The sequence below is a fragment of the Aedes aegypti genome, chromosome 3, assembly GCF_002204515.2.
Source record: "Aedes aegypti strain LVP_AGWG chromosome 3, AaegL5.0 Primary Assembly, whole genome shotgun sequence".
Classification (NCBI taxonomy): domain Eukaryota; kingdom Metazoa; phylum Arthropoda; class Insecta; order Diptera; family Culicidae; genus Aedes; species Aedes aegypti.
In genome coordinates, this window is record NC_035109.1 from 351,806,695 (window position 1) to 351,823,148 (window position 16,454).

Below are 16,454 nucleotides of genomic sequence, written 5' to 3' on the forward strand. Positions count from 1 at the left end.
TATATGATATTTTTAGTATAAACTTTTGTTATCACGTTTGTTTTGTTGCCTGCTTTTTCGACCACAATGAAAACAAACTATGTTATCAAATGCTAGTTATCGAATAACACAACTTGTTATCATTTTGTTACCCAACTTTGCTCGGGTAGTCGATGCCACGTGGGAGTAAAATTTCCCTCCATAACTCGATATCCATCTAAAAACCCCTTTTTTATACAGGGAAACACGGCCCATTTCTGGTTTGACAGTGAATAAAGGATTTGCAAGTTGTTATAAAAGTTTAAAACATAAAACTAATAAAAAAATTCTTTAGTAAAATTAAGGAATTTTTCGAACTTTTTGAAAAACGTATCCACAGATATTTTTTCAAAAGGCTATCAACAAAATGATATTGTTTGTTTGCAGAACTGATCATAAAAGTATTGAAAATATAGAAATTTGAACCTTTGATTATAAAATTTTTGGTATCGCTATGTTCTATAACTCAATAATTGTATAAGTCGATGGTCCTTTGAATATCGAGTTGTGGAGAGTCGACTGTATTTTTATGTACAACATTATTTTTTCAAAGTTTTATAGACTATATTCTGTAGTTCTCCAAAGTTTACCATAGGTACGTAGATCCCCTGATTCCAAATGAAGTTCCCATTTCCCATCCTTCCCCCCTCGGACTTCTCAAGTAGTTTTTGGAAACTGCAAAGTGTTTCATAAGGGTTCTCTGTATTCTTCAGTATTGTTATCAGGAGTTTAAAAGTAGTTCACAGAGTTCTTAGATAACAATTTATAGATACTTTGAAGAATTTTACAAATCGTAACAACGAATTCCAAAGGTGTTTCTAGGTTTCCATGACCTTCCCCAGGCGACCAAATGCCCATGATAGCATTGAACTAAGAAGCTGGTTCTGTCCCAGATGGAAAGTAATACAAGGAATAATAATTCGGGAATTTAAATACCTGGCAAAGAAAAACGTTTTCTGTAATTTCATATGATTTTGCAATCAGGTCCGTATTTGGGGTGGTGCCAAGGGGGCAAATTACCCTGGCTCCCCGATTAAGCCCCCCAACCCCCGAGAAGTTAAAAAAGGAAACACAATTCAATGATATATTTTAACATTCATGATTTTAGATTGAAAAAGCAAATTCGATACAGTTTCTTAACGAGATATTATGTTATTTTATATTCAGTAGTAAATTTTATGCGATTTTCATCTGATTTTTTTTTTGTTGCAAAGAAAATCCTTTTTTTCGCTAATAAAAACCATCAAGTTTGTATAAAACACCAAAACTGTTTTTGGTTTAATACATTGCAAACTGTTACAGCTTTCTGGAAATATATTGTTCAAATAACAGTGATATTTGTGTTGGATTGATCTTGAAAAGATGTAGATACTCGGTAATTCATACATTTTCTTGTTTTTACTATAAGGGTATTGAAATTACTCTTTTATCTAACACATCTGAATTTCTATCGGAATTACGATATTTCCATAATATACTGTGCTATTTTTAAATTTCTCCAGATTGTTATGATTTTGTTTATTTTGACGGTTTTGTTTAAGTAGTGTGACTTTTGCTAAGAGCTTAAATTTAAATAATTTTTAACCCAAATGAACAGAATTTGAATACAGTTATATTTTCCCCGATCCATATATTACTATATCAAAGGGCAAGATAATTTTGCTATGGGCATCGCAAGATTTCCGCTCGAAGGCTGCTTACAGAGACTTTAACATCATCTGCAAGTTGTTCAAGTGTACATAGTTCTTCCAAACTGTTGTCAATATCTGGAACATGAAAATTTTTAGGTAAAGAATCGAGTCTTGGAGAAGGCTTATACCGTTTTGATTCATATTACGGACACTTAAGGCCTCAATGAAGTGTTACTCATCAAAAAGCATATAAAATAAATCAGTTTGTATTATTCCTCCGCGTTATCGGGCCTTGAAGACTCTTAGCTTTCGAATGGTGGGTGAAGATTTTGATTCCGCAGCATGAATAATTTTGAATAAATGGAAATGTGTGGACTTCCCATGATTCTCATTCCGGACGACATCGCAAGGGACTGTCGCAATAGAGAAATATCGTTATAGAGATTAGTTATAAAATTGACATATTTTTCATAAGACCGAAAATTGTCACTATAGAGAGCTTTTGTCGCTATAAAAGTTGTTGTTATAACGAGCTTCGACTGTATGTCATATTGATCATTTTTTCTAACAATAAGGGTAAAAATCGGAAAATTTCTACACAAGTAAATAAAATATTTCGCCGATTTATTTATTGCTTCAGTAACGACTTTCGTTCACATTTATTAAACGGAAATATCTGCAGCAAAATTGAAAAAATATGTATTTAATCTTTGCATTTGTTATCTAATTCCCGATGAATCAAATAATCTGGATTTCAACTGAAACATTTTAAATTTTGGACTTGATTGAGAAAGATTCAGCCAAAATTCAATCTCATCATCTACTATATACGACATGTCAAGCATGTAATACAGATGATTTATTTTACGCAACATTCGCGAAGTGATATATACATAGGTAAATTTGAGTAATAGTACGATATTTTGGAGTTTTCCGGTTATTTCATGTACTTAATACTAATCTTTCCTATGCTTAGCGTTATTCGCTCATTTGTTACCAAGGGCCCCGTCAAGAGATCTGAGCCGGACCCCCCGAAACGCAATTCCTGCACCACTTTTCTGAATTAATGGAATGAAGGGGACATGATAAACCAGTTCAGAATCATACATGTAATTCCAAACAATTTAACGCTATTATAGCATAACTGTCCCATATTGATTTTCGAACTAACACCTTTTTTCATTGCAACATTCATGTTTTAATATGCACTTCACTAGGCATATGAAATTTTTTTCACTTTGTTTGAAAATGTTGTGGAAAAATATGAAGTTGGTGCAGTCCTATATTGAAAAATAAAGGCATAACAGTCTCTATACGAACTTTGAACCCCAATTGCAACTGCAAACCTTTAATTATGTACAACTTTATATTTTTTACTGATAAATATTAGCAAAATGAGTATTCTGCTGGGTGGAGCTAGATGAACATTGCATTCAAAAATGAACTAGAAAATTATGAAAATTTGTATAAAAAATGCAAACTTCAAACTTTGAGCGCTGTTTTCTCAATGCCTACTAATTCCATATGGGACAGTTATGCCTTTATGGGCAATAATAATAATAATCCAAAAAAATTACCTTTGTTTCTGGTAAAGTATTTTCAAATATATGCAGGTTTCAAATTGCTCTAATGCTGACGAACATTTATATAATCTCATCAGTGGTGTCACATAGAAAAGGACGAAAAAAAAGGTTGTGTGGTCACGATCCGGCGATTAACCCTCATGCCACACATTGTTGACACAATAAAATAGATGAGCTGTGGGTAATCCGTGCATTCCCTTTGCTAATAACCACGTGGAAAACAACAACAAATTCTCTCAAAACATGATTTCCTCAACACTGAAACCTCTATTTACGTCATGGGTCGGGGAAACGTAAATAGATTTTTACATAAATGGAATTATAACATGATTAGAGCCTGTGCTACGTAAATTGAGTTCTCCTGCTCGAAATTAATTTTGTGTGAAAGAGATCGATATCATATATTATCAAAATGAGATGTGTGTAGCACAGGCACATTAGGACTAAGTTCTTTAAAAGCTGGAGTAAAACAACTGTTTAACGTTATCAAATAGCTCCTGGAAGGGGGGTGGGACATTTCGCATAAAGACGTTTCGCATAAGGACATTTCGCATACGGATGTTTGGCATAATGGACATTTGGCATAACGAGAATTATATGCCTTCTTTGAAATGCTACCTGTTCTTGTATGAAACTGCTTCATGCGAAACGTCCATTATGCCAAACGTCCGTATGCGAAACGTCCTTATGAGAAACGTCTTTATGCGAAATGGGTCAACCCCTAGAAGTTCCTGAATTTCCGAACTCATATATATAGGAGAAGGTTTCGACCGTGATTGTTTTTAAATTATTATTGTTTTATGGCTATATCGGTCATGCGACTCAAAGGTAAAAGGAGTCTATAGAAGCAAATGATGGAAACGAATAGGTGCATAGGCGTCGCAAGGGAGCGGTGTTGGTAGCAAAGCTCAAAGCTTTGAGCCAACCCTTTTCCAGTAGAGAAGCTAGGCAAAATACAGGACGCTTCGATGCTTACTGACTTTAAAATGGCTTGCTCAATTTTTACCACCTAATTAAATTTCAATCTTGTCGCTCCCTTGCGACGCCTATGCACCTATTCGTTTCCATCATTTGCTTCTATAGACTCCCTTTACCTTTGAGTCGCATGACCGATATAGCCATAAAACAATAATAATTTTCCGAACTCAGTGGAGACAATTGTTGGACCCGAAATTTTGTTCGGATTTAACGACTTATTAATGCCAGGTAGATAACTGGTTCCTCCTTATCCGATTTGTTAGAACACGCGGCTACAAAGTTAAGCCATGCTGAAGGTGTCTGGGTTTGATTCCCGGTCGGTCCAAGATCTTTACGAAATTGAAATTTCCTTGACTTCCCTGGGCATAGAGCGTCATCGTACCTGCCACACGATATACGAATGTGAAAATGGCAATTTAGGCAAAGAAAGCTCTCATTTAATAACTGTGGAAATGCTTTTTGTTAGTGCTCAGAAGTACGCTATGTACCAGTGAAGACGTAATGCCAGGAAGAAAAAGGTAACTGGTTATGCATAGATATCGAAAGGCCTTAATTTCCCTAAATTGAATGTACGCAACTAGAAGTTACATGAATGGATGATTCAGTGTATCCCCTGGCCACCAGTCGCAGCATCGACCGAGACCATAAAAGTGACAGGCACGACCGCTGCGTCGTGATTTGATGGGTGTCGTCATATATTATCCCTGCGACAGAAATATCCAAACCGTAGCACCGGGAACCGGAACGTAACGTATGTCATAAATGTATGTCCGAATGGGTGATAGATCTGACTACATACTGGCATCCCAACCACAACCCGTGGCCAAGTAATGGATCCGAGCTGTTTTGAAACCCCTTGGATGGGAGGATTATTGAAACATGGCATCGCAAAAAAAGCTGCGTAAAAATGTGATACTGTCGTAGGCCTAAACCGACACCGGATTGACGGTGGTCGATCGTAAAACCCTAGGGGAGAATAGTACCAAGGTTGAGCGATAAAATAAGTAAGTGACATTGGTCCTTTCGGATTGATGAAGTTCTCCTCGTGTAGGTCGATGTTCCAAGTATTGAGTAGATAGACATCCACCCTACCGAACGACTATCCGGACGGTAATCAAAGAGTTCATCAATGCAACCACGAATAATCGTCGTAAAAGCTCTTGGAACAAATTGCTAATAGGATTAGATTGGATGGACAGAGCGATGGGCTCCGCACGTCATTACCGCCGGCGTATAACAATTGGTGACGGATTGCGACCGACGAAGAGCGGTTCGTGGGATGGTTTCGATAAGGCGAAAACAGAATTATAGCGCTGCCGTTAAGCCGACTTGCTATCCGAAGTAACGATTTGACCTGTAGGGATGTGCGGTGAGCAGATGACCTATTCTAGGGAAGTATTGATTTATGTAAATGATTTCGTTGGGGATGCTTCTTATATAGGTACATATTATATAGTCGTGTTGTTTGCAGGATTTTGAACGACACATTTCCAGTACTCTCGAGCTGTGAGTATACTAATTCTTTCTGCTGACGGAAGTTTTGATACTACCACCTAAAGTAACGAAACAGTACTACTGTTTTATTACTCTACCGGACAAGTTGAAACGGTTTAGGCAAGATGAAATACAAAGTTTTTAACGTGATGTCAATAATTGTTAATAAGTAGTTTGTTTCAATTATTAACTGTTTCTGTAGATATATCTTTGTTTCAATAAAATTTCACTTTGATACCTTGGCATTTCATCTTACCAAAGGCGTTTCAACTTGCCCCGGTGCACCTTACATAATGATCCCTTTTCAATGCTTGAGTAGTTTTTGGTAGCTGAGGGTCGTGGGTTCGAATCCCACCTGTTGAGGATATTTTCGTAAAGAAAATTTTCTCGACTTCTCAACATAGAAATGAAAATAACGACAAGCTCCGCTGCATCATTTTTATTTCTTCCATAGCTGTAAATTGGGTTTTTATTGTGCTTCGACACTAGCTCATAGTGATCAATGAGTGGACCAACTCTCCGTCCACCCATTGCGATGTCAAAGCGTAGAACCATCTGGCGTTTCGGATCGACACGATAATTCTTCGTTCGGTCATCCGCCATCCAGGACTCATATTTATCAACCACACAACAGTTGGGCTGCTCCTAAATAACTTCCCACCGGAAGTTGGAAACCCTTGTCATGTTGTTCCACATCCACACGATAAAAAAAGTTCGGCCCATTCTTTCAAGCTGGCAGCCAACCGGAAAAAAGGCAACCACATTAGAAACGAACTGACTATCTACCCAAGCCGAACGTCCGGTTGATAGCCCAAAACCGTTCGGCATTAAATATATCACCCGGAATAAGATATTGCTACCAGAATGAGGGCTCACGTGCCCATATTCGTGATCCTTTTTTTAAATTTCGTTCGAGCAGCACTTCCACAAATCTATCGGAACATACAAAACAACAACGATTCCATTCCATATAGCGTATCGTCTTCCACTCGAGTTGACTTCCACCTACCTGGAAAACATGTAATTACGGATAATCTAATACGACTTCGTGACAAACCTCCGCCAAAGGATCGTCTTTTGAAATCGGAAATTTAAATCCACCTTCCGCCGTAATCCGTCATGCAATCCTCTACTAAATCCTTCCCGTTGTAAACGACGGCTGCTCCTTCCTACGGTTTCACAATTCATTTCCATTTCGCCGTTCGTTCGATTATATGTTTCATCAAAATTAAACTAAATTGATTTACTCACTCACGGACCGGGCGGCGACGAAACGGTTGATGTTTCCTCCACTTTATTTCATGTTTGTGTTGGCAGTTTCTGCATGCCTGAATTTTAAATTTCCTTCGGCTTCGCTGCGCTGTCTTGCTCGCTTTGAGGGAAAGTGATTCCGAATGGCTCATCAAACTTCAATGTTAGGTAATCGGATTGGTTGATTTACTGGAAACTGTCTACATTTACAGCTTCCAGATGTTCAGATCATCGTATTCAGGACTCAAGTCAGATTTTCTGAACATAATTTCTGTACCTTTACCAAAGAGAGCATTTTGGATCACTTCCCTCAGTTTCGAAAATAGTCCAGGTCCGAGCGATGCTGCAAGCCGGAGAATGATGGAAATGGCAAATGCTCGGAAAATTTTGCACTTTTAAATCGTTTCCCCAAGGAAACGAAGGCGGGAAAATGAAGCGCACGAAACACGTTCCCTGGAATAAGTTTTCATTTCCGAAACGAGCCGAGTCCCGAAAATGGGAGGATGCAGTGGATGTGCTAGGGATGCTACAGTTATGCTTAGATTCAACTAGTCAAATATCAAATGATTGATGCAATGTTCAAAACCACCCCACAATTATGAATCACAGCTACTCGCAATAACATCGATGTTTTATTTTCTTAAAACAGAAAATTGTACAAAATACTATCAAAGGTATACTGATTACTCGAGCAAAGTCCAGAGTCATAGAGAAAGCAAATCGATATTCTTGCGTTACGTTTCGTGGTGTGGTAACAGAGTATTTCGTTAATTGCATTCTGCAAACTGTCATGCTATTAACATTATCTCTCATATTCTGATTACTCATGGAAAACTAATTTGAAGGCAATAGTTTTCCAATCGGAAGTCAGTGAAAAAAAGACACGTCAAATTTCATTGATGGCCACACCCATATGCTTCATTACGATGAAGGGAAAGAATATTGATGGTATGACACCCTTTTAAAGAATGGCCAGTAACTTAATGATTTATAGAAATATTTCTGAAAAAAAGAAGATTATTATTACTATTATTATTATAGAGTTTTGGCACTTCTCAGCAAAAAATGCTGGAAACTTTCACCTACCCCGGGCAATCTGTATGCCAAAGGGAATTAGGCTCTGTGGATCTCATTTATCGGTTTACTTATCCTAATGAGTCTGCTGGATGAGCTTCTCAGTTGTGGTGGTTCAGGAACCGTCTGACTATACTGCAGGTTCCAAGAATCACCGCTTTTTGGATGCTGTGAAGGTCCTTCATCAATTCCAGCTCGGAACTATACGGACGTCCTCTAGGTGCCACATCTGCTTCAACTCCTCCGCCAGGTCGCGATCCCAGTACAGCTTTATGCAACTATTTTCCAGAACCGGGTCAGGCAGGTACTTGTAGTAGGGCACAAATCGATCCACCAAGTTGTGCTTAAGGGCAAGCTGTTGATGCACAATCTTGGCAACTTCGTTGTGACGATCGAGGTAGGCTGATCCAGCTAGTACTGAACAGCCGGCAACGACATGCTCGATAGTCTCCCCTACTGAATTGCACTTCCTACAGCGGTCCTCCACGTCTTCGTGCAATATGTAGTGCCGATAGTTCTTCGTCGCAATTACCCGGTCCTGGATGGCTACCATGAAACCTTCTGTTTCTGAGAAGAGGTCACCCCGCACCAGCCACGTGTTTGACGCCACCTTATCGATGTGCTCGAGCTCCAGTTTATGGGGGTGCGTTCCATGCAACTCCTTCTGCTTCCACATTGCGATCATCTCATCGACAGTTTTGATGTCGCAGTTCAGCTGGTAATCCTCCTGCGCCAGATGCAGGGCGCTGAAGCCGTGGTCAGCTTCGCATACAGTGCGGTAAATTTCGTGGCGGTTCTGGCTTTCTACGAAATATGCCCGCAGCTGCTGGATCTGGGAGACACATAGTGCCTGGATATCGGTGACGCCTCTTCCTCCTGCTGCACGTGGCAGGGTGACTCTCTCAATGGACGATTTTGGGTGGCGCATTCGGTGCTTGGTGAACGCCACTCGTACTGCTCGTTCTATCGCCTCCAAGTCAGTCTTGGTCCACTTTACCACCCCGAAACTATACGTCAACAGGGGCACAGCAAACGTGTTGATCGCCTTCACCTTGTTGCCGGCAGACAGAAAGCTCTTCAGAGTACAGTTGACACGTGACAAAAACTTTTCCTGCAGCTCCTTCTTGATCATCGTATGGCGAATACCTCTAAGTTGCAGGAATCCAACCATATTCCGAATCTCCTCCTGCTCGTTGACGCGGAAACAGCTGGCATCCATAACTTGACCCCGACGTAGATGAATTGACCTGCATTTGTCAATACCAAACTCCATCCGGATGTCGTTACTGAATGTCGTAACTAGCTGCAACAGCTGATGCAGCCTCTGCACTGATTCCGCAAATAGCTTCAGGTCGTCCATATAGAAGGTGTGGGTAACTCTTGTGCTCCTTTCCCCACTTTTCAGTTGGTAGCCATAGTTGCATTGGTTGAGTGCTTTGCTGAGGGGGTTCATGGCCAGGCAAAACCACAGCGGACTAAAGGTATCGCCTTGAAAAATCCCCCTCCTGATGCTGAGAGTCCTGGACCGTAACACAGCTGTACCGTCGGTAATGTGTAGGGATGTGCTCCACATCCCCATCGCGTGTTGCATCAGCCTGATGACGTTCCTGTCTACCTTATACAACTGCAGTACCTTGAGAAGGTACGAGTGCGGTACTGAGTCGTATGCCTTTTTGTAGTCGATGTACGCCATACTCAGGTTCCTTTGCTTTTGGGTAGCTTGCCCTACAATGACTGCATCTACGATGACCTGATCTTTGCAGCCTTGCGTGTTTCTGCGACACCCTTTCTGTTCCTCGGTCATCACGTTGTTGGCGTCGCAATGGGCTTGCACCCTCCTCGCTATTACCGACGATAGCACTTTATACAGACTTGAAAGGCACGTAATTGGTCTGTACTTCGCTGGGTCAGCTGTGTGTTGGTCCTTTGGCAGAAGAAATGTGACACCCCTGGTGATGAATTCCGGTAGCTGCGTGGGGTCTCCTAGTACCGTATTGAAGCATTCCGCCATCCGCCCATGGATCGTTGTGAGTTTTTTATACCAAAAATTGTGCACAAAATCAGGTCCTGGTGCAGCCCAATTCCTGGTATACCGGGTAGCTTCACGTATATCCTGAGCGGTTACCACGACCGCGGTCATGTCTCCAATTCCATCACATTGTCTCTCTTCTTCTGCTAACCACATCCCATCGCCGTTGTGTTCGGTGGGGTTCTCCCATAAATTGGCCCAAAATTGTGTAACGTCGCCAATCTCTGGAAGTCCCTCGCCAAAGTCGACCTTGTCATTTCGGATGCGGTTGTAGAACTCCCTCTCGTTTATGTTGAACATCCGGTTTTGTTCCTTCCGCTTCGAACATTCTCCATAACGTCGCAATCGTTTCGCAAGAGCACTCAACCGCTGTACATGGGTGTCGAGGATCTCAGTAATGTCGACTTCTCTGAGATCTCGGAGCTCTTCGGGCCTAACAATTTCAGCAACATGACGAACCAGCCTCGTTGATCGATTCCCCTGCTTGTACTGTGTTAATCGACCAACCTTTGATCGCAGTGTTGCGATTCGGCTCTCAAGGCGTCGCATCCATACGGGTTTCTGTGCGTTGGGGCGTGTGCCATCTTCTCCTTGCGGGCGCGTTCGCAATCCCAACGTCTTAACTACAGCTATTGCAGCTTTGTTTTGTATTTTTTACGTGAAATTTCTTGCACAAATGGTAAAAAAACTGATTCAACCCCTGACGTGATTCAACAAAAACCTTGCCAAGTTCTAGCAGGAAACTTATGTTGAAAATATTCATAGAAAACCTAGTAAGAATTTCTGGTAAAATAATCGCTAAAACACTCAAAAAATGCATTGAACTGTTGCTGAGAAAATACAATACTGAACTAACTTTTTGACAAACTCCGGCAGTAATCTGAGGCATGACTTTTTAAGTAATAACTTGGTGGAAAACTTTTAGAAAAATGTCTAGGGGAAATCTTGCTGGCACCTTCGACAGAATCAATGTGTATGTGTATTTGTGAATCCTCATAGTTCATTGTGGTCATTCTAGGACAATTTCGATATTTTCTCATGCATTTGGAAAGTGAATGGAATCTTTGAGTAAATTCTGCATGAATTATATTCAACAATTATACATTGTTGAAGAAGTGCTACGAAGAACTCTTATAATAATTCATAGTATGATGGTTCAAAATCCTTATTAATTTTCTTGAACGATTTCCTGAAGAATTCACCAGAATAATTCCAAAAAGTAGGTATCTGTGAGACTGTTTACGAAGAAACTAATCGAGAAATCCATTGAAACTCAAAAATAGTCCTTTTTTACATGGCAAAAGTTGAAGTGATGTTAGGCAGAACACCTGAAAAAGTTGTGCATATTTTTAACAGTTTCTTGGAAGCTTAGTTTAGCTTAGACTGACTACACATATCAATGGTTGCTATTTCGTGATTGACCGAAGTCAGTGAAAATGCAAAAAGAATTAACTAGAAGTTCGGCTGGGATTGGCCATAATCTTCTTCAGTGTGCATAATTCAGTGCCTCTATAAATAGAGGGCCAATAACGGCGCCGGCCACGTCCTTGCAGTCAGGTGGAATTGAGGGAAGGAATGTTAGTGTGTAACCTATGTTATTTGTAGACCGTGTTTGCCTCTGCACTTGCCTTAACTTGTAGTGTCGAACAATTAAAAGTTTTTTTTAATTACAGAATTAGAAGTAAAAAAGGGGTGTTTGAAAAAAAAAGGTTGAACATGAATAATTCATGAATCGGAGTATATGTCGACATTCACAGTGACGAACCATTCATAGTTCATAGAAAAATCGAACCATTGTAAAGATTAAATGTGCAGTCATACATATTTTATAGATTGGAAATAGTAGCATGAAACGAGCTCACCCATTGATCCTTCATCCTTGATTGAGCAGCCACAATCCACTTTCAGCTTCACTCGATTTCTCGGCTATATAAAAGCACTCAGAAAAAATAGGCGCGCGACCCGAAAGGGAAAAAAAACTGACGACTGCTCGGGCTTTCTTGATGCACTGCCCAGGAGCAAACGTCAAGATCGAAGGATCAAACACAACTAATCGATCGCGGTTTTTTTCGCTTTCACTTGACCGACACGCGACATGTTTGATCCTGCCCTCATCGCCCTCTCCCATAAGAGTAAGCGTCAAGATCGAAAGATCAAACACAACCCTTATTTTAACAGTTTCTTGGAAGCATTAAAAAGAAAGAAATTTGTTGAACCCATGAAGATGCTTCTAGAAGAATCTGTTGGTAACTTTCCGAAGATTCCTAAGAGTGTCTCTGGATGATTTCCTTCGCCATTAATGAAATCCTCGAAGAAAATTAAGTATTCTATATCATTGGAAAACTCTGCAGAAATTCAAAATTGAAGAGACCACTGGAGGAATCCCAGGATGTTTTAATTGAAGATATATCTTGGTTGATTGTGGATGAATCTTTTGAAGCATGTATGGAGCAATTTCTGGAGGAAATCTTGGATATGTGCATTCAGAAATCGTATAGAAAATTATGTGTTTTGTTGGGAGATTTCCTTCATGATATGCATTGAGAAGTGCATATTTATTCAGCAATAGTTATAACATTGCATTTAAAATGAATTTCTGATGGAATTCGTGAAGAAATACAAATAATGATTAATGAAACTACTTAAAACCTTCACCGTGAGATCTTTTAAAATTATGAAGAGAATCCATGAATTTCTAAAACACTGAAGCATTTTATGAAGAAATTACTGGAGGAATCTATAAGACAAGCATCGTTAAAATCCTTGAAAAGGAAAGAAATCTTATTACCAACTCGGATGAAGTAACAATTCCTTTAAGAATCTGAAACCACTACAAATATTTCAAAAAAAATTGAGGAATTCTAGAAGAACTATGTCTTTGAAAATGAAATCCTGGTTGAACCGCAGGAATTATTTCTCAATAACACGCCAGAAAGTATCCTCAAGAGAATTTCAGAAATGACTCTGGATGGAATCCGTAGAAGAGTATTTGTGGGTTTCACTGGATAATTTCCTGGAGACCTTCTTAGTGGAAGCTCATAACATATTTATGTACCATTTTCTATAAGAATTTCTTTTTGTATAAGCTTAACCTAAATATGTCCTTGGGTACTTATTTACTTATTACTGAATTTTTCGAGTTGAAACATTTATCGGCGTGAAAACAAAAAATCGGCGGCGTTACGTTGATTGGCGTATTGCGCGCCGCCGAAACATCAATCAATACCAAGAATATACATTCTGACACAACTTCGCTATCCAGGACAATTTTTGTCATATTTTTCTTACTGTCCTAAATAATGCAATAAAGCAAATCAATTCAAAGGTTTTGTCCACCCAAAGCTAGAAACAGCGTTTGATTGTCGTATACTCTGGTGATTTCCTTTCCACCTTCAAAAATTACACTTTATTGTTGAAAATTTTAGTTTGTTTGGTATCAGAGGATGGAGGAGTTCTTAGGGAACGTGTTTTTCATGATCACAATAAAATATTTTGCCAGCGTCATAGTTTTTAGGGCATTAACGTCTTATAGGTTTGATATGCCTTTATTTTTGTTAAGGTTGAATAAAAAATTAATACGGAGGCCTATAACAGATTTTTAAATTCAAAAAATCTAATCGAAAACAGATTGTTTAAATCTGACAAAATAATTTAATGGTTGTTGTTGCAGGAAATCTTGGATTATTTTTGCTTCGAATTTTTTAAGCAATCCTGGAAGATATTCCGGGAGATTCTCTAAAATACTTGTAGGAGAAAATGACAGCGAAACTTAAAAAAAAAATAAGATAAAATAGGAAAAAATATTGGTGAATTTTTGAATAATCTTTTGAAAGAACACTTGCTTGTTGACCTTGATGATAATTGTGGTGAAACTGCTAGAATTTCTTGAAGAAACACTTGGTTTTAACAGAAAATCCTGAACAAAATATAGTTGAACAACTGGCTGGTATTTTAACATTTGCGATTTACATGTAATATGCACGTAGAGAACCTTCCTGGAACAATGTTTAAAAGAATTGGTTAAACATTCTAGGTGGAGAGCCCAAAGAAACTTCAGGGAAAATCTTTTGAATTAGTAGTTATAATGCTGGAAATGATTTTCCGTGAGAATCCCAGGAGGAATTCAGTGAAAACTGGAAAATTCTTGGACAAAGCACCAAAATAATATATCTTTAAAACACATAGTTAAATACCTGGGAAGTTCATGGAAGAATCACTGGGTATATTCACCGTGAGTTCTTTCGAAGAACACTTTGAGGATTTTTTGCTGGAATAGACAAAAAAGGACCATTTTCCGTATCGAAAATATAAATTTACGAATGACATTGATGTGCACCGATGTCTGACAGAATCAAAAACAAATAGCTTACCAAACAATCTATGCAAACTATTGTAATTTGTAAAAATTGTGATTCTTGCGACCTACATTACTTCTCTAAAATAAGAATTTGCTAGGTCCCTCCAGAAAAAATAATTCTAGCAACACCAATGAGCATTTTCCAGGATTCTCGATGGGCATCTAATTCATCCGAAAAAGGTGCACTTTGCGAAAAAGAACCACGTGATTATTGAGCTGCGTAGGGGTAACGCGCTCTAACTAGAGATCAGCGAGTCGTGAGTTCGATTCTCACCGAGAAGGCGTGTAACTTTTTCGCAAAACTTCACATCAATTTGCCCATTTAATCCAATTGCAAAGTATATGCAATGTTTAGTTTTTCGGTAGTTGTCAAACTTCTACTCAGCTGGTTAGCCGTAAACCTATGTTCGTGGTTTACGTGGTTATTAATTAAACAAGTAGTTTTGAATTTTTATATGGCTGTAAAAAATATAACGGTAGATCTGTGGTTCCCAACCTTTTTCAAGTTGCGACCCCTCTTCAAGTTCTTCAAACACTTCACGGACCCCTAAAATGGATGTTCCTGAAATCAATCTTTATAACAGATCTCATAATAAATAAACACATATCCTTGATATACACACGTCTTCAATCCACAATAGCTTATACAAGAATTCTGCTATTTTCCTCGGGAGTTCGATAAGTCAACTAATAATCTAGCCATGAGTTAACCTATCATTTTTTCAAAAATAGTCTCACCAAAAAAATATAAAATTATGCACGTCGGGTTGTTGGGTAGATTTTAGCTCGTGCCAATAATTTCTCAAATATTCTCAAAATTACATTTTTTCGGAAATTTCCATAAATTTTTTTTTTACGGTGGTTGAAAGATTTCGTTATGTATCCCCAAGGATTCCACAAGAATTTACATAGTACTCGATAAAATCTTTCCAAAGATAGATTAGGTAACCATCACCTCTGGAAGCTGTTTACAATACCAAACCGTACCTTAAATTTTCAAGAGCACAATTCGCATCAACTAAATAACCCTCTAGGCTGAAAATTTTATCAAGTGGTAAGTTGATGGCGGTGACCAATCAATCAAGTTCAAATCTTGAACTGCTGCCAGACGCCCTAAATTTATGCTCTTGGAAACTTGAGGTTTGACTTCGATCCATTTTCACCTTAAGAAACTGGCTAATATTTAACTAACGGATGTAGAAAAAATAAATTGAAAAACTTCGACAAGAACTCTTGAAATCCTTTTCAGTCAAGAAAATTTGCATAATATTTTCAAATATTACCACACATTAAATTCCATTTAAAAGTCATACTGATACTTTCACCAAGGATTCTCCAAGGAATTTTTAAAGGAAACTGAAAAAAAAAATACTGAGAAAAGATTAATGCAAAACCTGTCAGATAAAATGCACCTTCGAATTTCTTTGGATGGATTGACAATAGGGGTATTCACATGAAGTTGCGTAAAACTTTAACTGCGTATTCATTGAAATGAAACATTTCATACGAAATATTCCCATGGGACACAGATAAATGTCACTTGAGATGTAATGGAACCAATTATTCTCTTTTTTTTAATATTACCACTGATTAATGAAATACAAGCCTGTAAAATCATGAAATGCGCGTGTTTGTGAGGAAAATATCTAGTTCAGCACGAGGTATTATCCCTAGTGGGCCATTACAAAAGAAAAACATCTCACCTTGAAAACTGATCAACCCCACAGACCCGCATCGACCGGACATCATCACCAGTGCGGCACGGTAAGTCCACTCGCCCTTTTTTTCCCGGCCACTTCAGCTCGTGCCGCTTTCGCCCCCCATAGACTGAACGTTATTTACATTTTATCTGCAATTTAAAATTCATTTAAAAAAGATTGCATTTACGTGTTTGCATAAACACCTACCATCCGTTTCGTGTTTCGTCCTGTTCCATGGACGGGTGTGGGTGGGTCTCCGACTGCTGTCTTGTCCTCCGTGTCATCTCGTTGTTGGGTTGGTTAAGTTGCTGCTGCTGCAGGTTCTGCGACCCGAGCAGA

General features: G+C 38.9%; 1 protein-coding gene across 1 annotated transcript in view; it reads left to right on the forward strand.

The window, feature by feature from the left end:
- Positions 1–16,454, forward strand: part of LOC23687515 (neuroligin-1) — an 820,739-nt gene that overhangs the window by 396,194 nt on the left and 408,091 nt on the right. The window lies entirely within an intron of this gene.